At 44.4% G+C, this 9,571-nt stretch overlaps 1 long non-coding RNA gene across 1 annotated transcript; it reads right to left on the bottom strand.

Annotated features, from left to right (window-relative positions):
• Positions 1 to 4,144: 4,144 nt before the first annotated feature.
• Positions 4,145 to 7,597, bottom strand: LOC145717418 (uncharacterized). Its single transcript, XR_014140618.1, has 2 exons — positions 5,914 to 7,597; positions 4,145 to 4,418 (listed from the first exon to the last, which is right to left on the bottom strand). It is a non-coding gene; the product is annotated as an uncharacterized LOC145717418 (long non-coding RNA).
• Between the last annotated feature and the right edge of the window lie 1,974 nt (positions 7,598 to 9,571).

Raw genomic sequence — 9,571 nt, 5'->3', positions numbered from 1 at the left:
AGTCGATGGCAAACCTCATCCAAAGTACCTTGAAGTATGAGCTAATGATGCTTGCAAACTTTCAAGATTAGAAAGACACTTTATTGCTTATTTCTTATTTATCCCAACCTTTTGTAATTTCTATTCTGCACATGTCTTATAATATAAATAAAGATGCATACATTGGAGATGCATAGTAAGATATTTTTAACCAATGGGGTACTACAACCGAAAATAATTTGGACTGTGACAAAATGCATGGATCTGGAGGCATTATGCTAAATGACAGGTCAGACAGAGAAAGACAAATACCATATGATATCACTTATATGTGGAATCTAAAAACAAAACAAAACTCATAGATACAAAGAGCAGATGAGGTGCTGGTGGGGGTGAAGGGATGAAATGGGTACAGAGGGTCAAAAACTATAAGCTTCCAGTTATAACATAAGTAAGGCCCGGGGATGTCATGTACAGCATGGTGATTATAGTTAATAAAACCGTATTACAAATTTGAAAGTTGCTAAGAGAATAGGTCTTAAAAGTTCTCATCACAAGAAAAAAATTCGTAACTGTGTATTATGAGGGACCTTAACTAGACTTATTGTGGTAATCAATTCACAATATATACAAATATCAAATCATTATGTTGTACACCTAAAACTAATATAAGGCCATATGTCAATTACACCTCAATAAAAAAGTAAAAACAGTGGCAATTATATTACTTTACATAGTTTTCTAATATTTAAACCTCATAATTACATAAAAAAGTGAGAATAAATTGGAAAGTCTAGTTTAAGAAGAAGGTAAAAAGGACAGCCAACGTTCGTGTAAAAAATTACATAGCTTTTCAAAAGTCAAACTTTGTATATTTCCCACTCATCATGGAGCCTCCAACTAAGAAAATAAAACTAAATTAGAAATGTTATTAGATCTATTTTATTTGCTAACTGTTGTAGGTGTTTGCTTAAATTGAATTGTGTCCTCCCGGGTTCCCTAAAGACCATTCATTAAAAGATTTCTCAACGGGAAGTACAAGTGAAGAGGCATTCCTCCTGATGATGATAACATGACCTTCCCCACAACCAACAGTCATGTACTTCCTGGGTAAGGGTCCTCTTCAAAGAGCTTGATGTATATTAACACACTTAACTCCTCACAATAACCTTTTGAGACACTGTGGTGGACAGACTCTAAAGGTGGTCTCAGGTCCCCCAATTCTTGGTGTCCATACCTTTAAGTAATCACCCAACCCCACCTTTGAGTGGTGGGCAGGACATGTGACTTATTCCTAATCAACAGAACACAGGAAAGGGGACATGATCATGTTACATAGTACTGCCTGACTTGCCAGAGCCTCTCTGTGTCCCTGGTTGGTTCTGAGAAAGCAAGAGGCCACACTGGGGTCCACATGGCAAGGAACCAAGGGTGGCCTTTGGTTAATAGCCAACAAGAAAATGAAGACCTTTGACCCACAATCACAAGAAATACATTTTGTTGACACCCGCAATGAGCTCAGAAGTGGATCCTTCCCCGGTCGAGTGTCAGATGAGACCTCATCCCCAGCAGACACTGCCTCTGTGAAGAGGACTCAGCTGAGCGATGCCCAGATCCTGACCCCTAGAAACTGTGAGATAATAAATGTGTGTTGTCTTAAGCTGTGAGGTGTACAGCAATCTTGTTACTCAGCAATAGATAGCTAACACAGATGCGTGTCCATGCATCCTTGCTTTACAGATGGAAGCTAAAATAAATCGTCCAAGTTCACACAGCTAGTAAGAGGCAGAGCTGAGGTGAACACCTGGGAAGTCTGGTTCTGGAAGATTAGTCTTAACCATTCCACTTACTGCCTCTACAAATACTTTGCTTACTAGACCACCAGTCATCTCCTTAGGGTAGGGACCCCTCTCCCGAGGCCACAGCCCTCTCCCTTGCAATCCCAGTGCCAAGACTGAGGCATGGCAATCATGCTGCACAAAGGAAAGAGTGGAGACAACGAGTCATGGATGTTCCTTCCAAGGCCCTGGCATCTGGGAAGGAGCAAAGCTTAGTAGCAGACCAAGGCTCCAGCTGTCTATGGCTCTGAATAATCTCTGCCAATAACTCAAGCTTCCCCACAAATAAAGGACAATAAGTCTGTGGGTGTCACAGAATGAGTCTTGGCATGAAAGTCAGCACATTTAGGCTCTGACCTTGGGTCTGCCAACCAGGAGGCCGTGGGAACCTGAGAAAGTCACTTAGCTTCTCTGGGCCTCTGTTTTCTCATTCTAGAAAGAAGAGTTTTGATTGGATGATTCTTAATGTCTCCAAAAAAAATTTTACCTAATTCTAAGGTACCATCTTGGTTCTGATACATTGAATGCCTTCCCCTTCCCTCAGTCCAGAACTGACAGGGCCTTCTTCATTTTGTCCACCTAATTTTGAAACCCAGGTGACACATTTCTAATGGAGACTAGGCAGGAGGAAAGGAAAGAAAGAAAAGAAAGAAAGAAAGAAAGAAAGAAAGAAAGAAAGAAAGAAAGAAAGAAAGAAAGAGAAAGAAAGAAAGAAAAGAAAGAAAGAAAGAAAGAAAGAAAGAAAGAAAGAAAGAAAGAAAGAAAGAAAGAAAGAAAGAAAAGAAAGAAAGAAAGAAAAGAAGGAAGGAAGGAAGAGAAAGGAAGGAGGGAGAAATCTCATGGGGTCAGAGATACAAGGAAGGATGGAATTAATAGCCAAAAAAGAAGAAATTCTCACCCAAAGCTATTGGAGCCCTGAGCCTCCAGCCTGGGCATTTCTACCCATCGCCCAAACTCAGCCACCAGGGCTCCTGTGTCCATGCATTCCCTTGCAGATTGAGTCCCAGCCTGCATGACAGTCTCATTTTTCACTGAATGCATGCAGTGAATGCTAAACTGTAATCTCTTTTTGCATGCTTCGGTTCCAAATTCATAATTGGAGGAGCAGACCCCGTTGTGTGCAAGCAACCACTGTTAGCTGCTCTGCCGAGCTGAGCCAGGCAGCCCTGCAATCTTGTGGCTTTTTCCCTGCTTCACACTTTGTCAAAATGCATCACAAGTGACACAAAGAAATGGCCACTGGAAACTCCCCGTTTTCCAATCCTTTTACTATCTAATTGTTCTTCTTCTTCAAGGCTTGGCCATCCTCAAAATAAACCAGGGTCCCTGCCTGGGTTGCTTTCACTTTAAAGCAGAATGCACTACAAAAGAGAGGCCCTTCCCACAGCTCTGAGCTGGGCAGTGTTTGTCCTCATTGTCCTAGAGTCTGCTTTCTATGCTCCAAGCTGCCTCCAAGATGCTGTTTTACCCTTCCTCTTAGTGGCCAATCCCTTCTAGCACCACTAAAACATGATCCCATGAAGAAGATGGGGTGAAAAGTAAAGTAGATCTGCCCTGCAAGAATTCTCCGTGGGTTTCCCATTGCACTTAGAATGATGTCTACCTCCTTGCCATAAACCTGGGGCCCTGCCTGCCTATCCCCAACTTCACCCCCAGCACAGCTGGAAGATCAGTCCCCTTCAGTCTTTGCACATGCTGTTCCCTTTGCCATAATGTTCTTTGCCCAGAGCTCTCCATGGCTACCTCTTGCTGGTCATTAGTCTAGGAAATGGAGGCCAGCGATGTCGTCCCAATGTTGTCCTTGTCAGCATCGGCCATGCACGTGGCTGGACTCCAGACCCCAGCATCTGTGACTCCACCTGAGGCTTCTGACCACCAGAGCCCACTCTGCCCTGAGGCAAGTCAGGCTGGTGACATGCCAGTGATTCAATGGCCCTAGGAGCAGCCTTCAATCTATTTATTCCTAGCACCCTTGCCCCACAGCTGGGATAACTCTGAGGCACAGGGTCTACACTGGATCCCCAGGTGCCCACATAGTCACTTGTTCGGCATCACACCCTCTACTCATTCCCTACTCTGTCTCACTTCTCCACTCCTCTCCTGGTCTTTTCTGGAATGACTTCCCCAATAAACTGCTTGCACTCCCATCCTTGTCTTGAAGCCTGGTTCAGAAATCCATCTAGGAGAATCTGCATTCCCCATTCTGTCCCTATGACCTTGTCCTATTTTCTTCACAGCTCTTGATCTCTGAATTCTTTTCTTGGTTATCTATTTCCTTACTCTTTTTTTTTCAACTGTCTTCTTGACGGAGAGAATGTAAGCTCCACGAGAGGAGAGAATTCTTTATTTGTACCAGCATCCGAACAACACCTGACACAAAGTAGGTGCTCAATGAATGTTTGCTGAGAAATGAATGAACTCAGGGTGCTTGGGTGGCTCAGTCGATTAAGCATTTGCCTTCGGCTCAGGTCATGATCCCGGGGTCCTGGGATCCAGTCCTGCATCAGGATCCCTGCTCATCAAGGAGTCTGCTTCTCCCTCTCCTTCTGCCCCTCTGCATGCATGCACGCGCTCTCATTCTCTCTCTCATATAAATAAAATCTGTAAAAAAAATAAATAAATAAAAAGGGAGAGAGAGAGAGAGAGAGAAATGAATGAACTCACAGCTGACTGATGCTGAGCTGCTCTTCTGTCTTTTAATGGGATTTCCCATTGAAGGCTAAGGTATCGTACAAAGCTTCCCCATCCATCTGATGCCCCCACTAAAACATGTCAAGTCCATGGGGAGAGGGAAATAAGGAAAGTTCTTTGTGCCTCAGAGGGCACTGTCCAATCACTGAGGCACCCAGTATCCACCAGCCCTGGTCACCCAGTCCTGCAGGTGAGACCTGACCAGAAAGGACAGTTAGATGGTGTGATAAAAACTGACTAGGTCTTTGCATTCTTGGGACAATGTGACTATTGGAATTCTGGACTCTTGCCTTAAATTTAGGTTATTTACTTCTGCCAGATGAAAAGCACGTTTGTCCCAAGTGGCCATCCTTTGTCCTGCAGGATGTTCTCTGTGGTTAACTAGGTCTTGGGTCTCAGTCCACAGAGGAATGAGCTTGTTCGTTAGGTGGCTGCCAGCAGGACTTTGAAAGAAAGCCAGGTCTTCCCAAGCAACCCTCTCTTCTAAATGCCAGGATCACAGAGCATGTGCCCTTGTGTGTGTGTCTATTTCCCAGGGGTGTGGAGTGCCTCTTCCACTCATGCCCACTCCTTGCCTTTATCCCTTATGCCTGGTCCATCTGTCTAACTTCCCCAGACCCAAGGCACCAGAGACCATCTCTCTTTGTTCACCATTGTGTCTCCAGTGTTTACTATAGTTACTATCGTAATTATTAATTAATTATTAATTACACAGTGGGTGAATGAATGAATGAATGAACAAATGAATGAATTTGAGTTTTCCCAGAGGAAGAACCACTAAAACCCAGTGAAAGAGTCTCTAAAGCTCATTGAGATGGAGTAGAATCTTCAGGAGTCCTTGATGAAGAAAGGAGCAGTGACAATGACTAGCCCACTAAGAAAAAGTCATAGTGTCAAAGAATCCGATGAATGCTGTTTAAAGAAAAAGTTGGGATTGCCCATGGGTGATTCCGCGCAGGCAACTGTGGCTTAGCTATAAACAGATGGGCTAATTTCCAGAAAACTCCACCATCAGTAAGTTATTGCCAGAGCCAGGTTTTAAATCTCTTTTCTGATCATGAGGGGCACACCCAGACTCCTAAAATGCCCAGTGACTAAGGAGACAGGAGGCTACACAAACTGCCCCAAGAATTGAACAAGATGATGTATGAGGAGGCGTTCTGTAAAGCGCAAATCTCTTTACCCACTGTGTGTTTTTATGATGATGATAAATACTGCTGCTAAGTGTGTTCAGTGGATAATTAGTCCCAGACGATGCCCCATTGGAAAAAAGAAGAAAAAAAAAGTGCGTGGTCAGAAAGCCAGAATGAAATCCATTTAAAATATAAGTCAGATCATGCTACGCCCCTGCTCCAAAGCCTCCGGAGGTTCCCATCCCACCCAGAGGCAAACTCAAACTCCTTACCAGGGCCCCCAAATCAGATGTGGTCTTCCATCTGGGCCTTGATCATGTCAGTTCTACAGTTAGTTGCCTGTTAGAAAGTTCTTCGTGTAAAATCCTAAAATCTTCATGGAGCAATGCTCAACGCCACTAATCATTAAAGAAATGCAAATCCAAACGACAAAGAGATTCCACTTCACACCCAGTAAGACGGCTATTATTGAGGTAAACAGAAAATAACAAACATTCTCCATGACGTGCAGAAATTGGAACCCTTACGCACTGTTGGTAGGAAGGTAAAATGGCATTGCCACTGTGGAAAACAGTATGGCAGTTCCTTGAAAATGAAAAATGGAACTTCTGTACAATCTAACTATCCCATTTCCGGGTAAACATATACCCCAAAGAATTGAAAACAGAGACTCAAACAGATATTTGCACTCCTGTGTTCACTGCAGCATTATTCATAGTAGCCAAGATGTGGAAATTGTCTAAATGTCTGCCAACAAAGGAATGGATAAAGAAAACGTGGTATATACATACAATGGACTATTATCCAACCTTAGAAATTTTGACCCATGCTACAATCTAGATGAACCTCAAGGTCATTATGCTGAGCGAAGTCAGTCAGTCACCATTCCATTTCTAGGAGGTAACTAGATTAGTCAAATTCGTGGAGGCAGAAAGTAGAAGGGTGGTTACCCTCCTGGAGGTATAGGGGAATGGGGAGTTAGCATTTAAAAGGGACAGAGTTTCAGTTTGGAAAATGAAAGAGGTTCTAGAGATGGATGGTCCTGACACTTGCACAATGATGTGAAGGCATTTAATGCTACAGAACTGTACTCTTAAAAAAGGTTAAAATGGGAAATTTTGTGTTATGTATATTTTAATAGAATTTAAAAATAGAATGAGGGGCGCCTGGGTGGCTCAGTCGGTTGAGCATCAGACTCTTGATTTCAGCTCAGGTCATGATCTCAGGGTCCTGGGATAGAGCCGCACATCCGGCCCTGCACTCAGTGGGGAGTGTGCTTGGGATTCTCTCTCACTTGCCTTCTGCCCCTCCCCCTACTTGCACAGGCACACACACTCTCTCTCTCTCTCAAATAAATAAATACATCTTAAAAAAAAAAAGGAAGAAAAGAAGGGAGGGAGGAAGGGAGGAAGGGAGGGAGAGAGGGAGGGAGGGAGGCTAGGAAGGAAGGAAGAAAGGAGGCGGAAGGAAGAAAGGAAGGAAAGAAGGAAGGAAAGAGCCCACATGGGTTTCCCCTCACTTCCCTCAGCATTTGAACATCAGACGTCACCCCTCCGAAGTGCCACACCTGACCACACCCTTACAAAGCACCTCCAATCACTCCCTGCCCCCTTTCCTTGCTTTCTTTTTCCTCCTGGGCCTTATCAGTGCCTGATACATTATTACTCAAATCAGTATTTTTTTTTTTTAATTTCTTTCTTTCTTTTTTTTTTTTTTAAATATTTTATTTATTTATTTGAGAGAGAGCGAGAATGAGAGACAGAGAGCATGAGAGGGAGGAGGGTCAGAGGGAGAAGTAGACTCCCTGCCGAGCAGGGAGCCCTCAAATCAGTATTTGATTTTGTCTGCAGTGTAAGCACCACAGGCCAAGGCCTTTGTCTGGTCCACTACCATTTCTCCAACAGCTGGGACAGTCTCTGACACGTGGTGGTTCTCACTAAATATCTATAAAACAAATGGATGAGGGGCGCCTGGGTGGCTCAGTCGTTAAGCGTCTGCCTTCGGCTCAGGTCATGATCCCGGGGTCCTGGGATCGAGCCCCGCATCGGGCTCCCTGCTCAGGGGGAAGCCTGCTTCTCCCTCTCCCACTCCCCCTGCTTGCATTCCCTCTCTCGCTGTGTCTCTCTCTGTCAAATAAATAAATAAAATCTTTAAAAAAAAAAAAAAAAGCCAAAAAAAACCAAAACAAATGGATGCAATGCCTTTTTCTAGATGAGGAAACTGGAATTGCAAGAAGTGAAGTAACAGGGGCGCCTGGGTGGCTCAGTTGGTTGAGCGACTGCCTTTGGCTCAGGTCATGATCCTGGAGTCCCTGGATCAAGTCCCGCATCAGGCTCCCTGCTCGGCGGGGAGCCCGCTTCTCCCTCTGACCCTCCCCCCTCTCATGTGCTCTCTCTCATTCTGTCTCAAATAAATAAATAAAATCTTTAAAAAAAAAAAAAAAAGAAGTGAAGTAACATACCCATAGTCACTCACACGTGAAATAAACACAAAAGTCAGGCCCGCGACCCAGCACCAAGTCTGCATCTTCTCCCAAAGATACTGTGTTGTTGTTGAGGGCGACATTCGTTCAAATGCCCCACCTTTTCTCGCCTCAGTGAAATCTCCCCTGATTCAAAATCAAATTGCCTGATAGGCAAAAATATATGGGTTCATTCATTCACTCAATGTGTATGTTCTTGGCACTGTGTCAGGCACCAGAGGGAAACAAAGAGCAGGAAGATCAGTGTAGCATAGGCCAAGCCCGTGGTGATGAGAACCAGCCTCCCCTTGTGTCCATGGACAGGCCCTGGAGTTCAAGAAACCCTCAGCCAGGTGACAGGAGGAACTGAGGCAAGGAGAAGAAAATGGTGCCACCATGTAGTTTGCTACCAATGAAGCTTAAGGAGCAATGAGGAAGCCAAGAAACGATGGTGACAATATTCTGATGGAGTGTTTTCTGAACAGCTAACTTCCCTTCCCTTTGCCTTGCCCTTCTAGCCCCTCCTCTCCCTTGAAGTGATCTGCCGTGGCGTGGATTTGCACATCAGATGGAAGCAAGTTCCAGTCTCAGCTCTGAGTGACCTTCTGCAAGATATTGTAATCTCTCCGGGACTCAGTTTCCACCTCTATACAGCGGGAATATAATGATGCCTACCTCAGAGGATGATGAGGATTAACAGGAAAAACACATGGAGAGGACAGTATCCGGTACTTGGTACCCAGTAAGCATTTAATAAATGCTGGCTCTGTTATTATCTTGCGCTGCACATGCCGCCCATATATTTTAACATATTCCTTAGCACTTCTGACGATAGGGGGGGTGATTTTTTTTTTTTTAAGATTTTATTTATTTATTTGCGAGAGAAATGAGAGACAGAGAGCACGAAAGGGAGGAGGGTCAGAGGGAGAAGCAGACTCCCCGCTGAGCAGGGAGCCCGATGCGGGACTCGATCCCGGGACTCCAGGATCATGACCTGAGCCGAAGGCAGTCGCTTAACTGACTGAGCCACCCAGGCGCCCAAGAGGGGGTGATTTTTTTTAACAGAAAAGAGTTCGTAGAAAATAAACTGGAAGTGGACAACCAGTGTAGAGAATTGAAAGAATCTGATAGAAACAACGGATTTGTTCTTTCTGGCAGAATTTAAGGGTTTTGGGAGACAACCGTTGGGATGGTATCCCAGGGCCAGTCATGCCGGCCACACATCTCTTCCCAACTCTGTGTCCAGTAACCTCATGATGGCGGCTTGAAATTGACCAGGAGGGGAGAATTAACACCACAGAAATCAGCAAATACCACAAATCAGGGCTTTTTTTTTTTTTTAACTTTTTCAGGAAAGCTGGTTTATCAGCATCTCTCTGGAACTACAGCACAAGCTCTCCCAAAGTTTTAGAGGTCAGGTTTTCCGACACGATTGGCCAGGTTCAACCTGGCTATTGGACCTTGTGTGG

The sequence above is a fragment of the Leptonychotes weddellii genome, chromosome 15 (genome assembly GCF_054177405.1).
Source record: "Leptonychotes weddellii isolate Sample4059 chromosome 15, ASM5417740v2, whole genome shotgun sequence".
Lineage (NCBI taxonomy): Eukaryota > Metazoa > Chordata > Mammalia > Carnivora > Phocidae > Leptonychotes > Leptonychotes weddellii.
The sequence above is the reverse complement of the archived record's forward strand: the minus strand, read 5'-3'. Positions and strand labels throughout refer to the sequence as shown.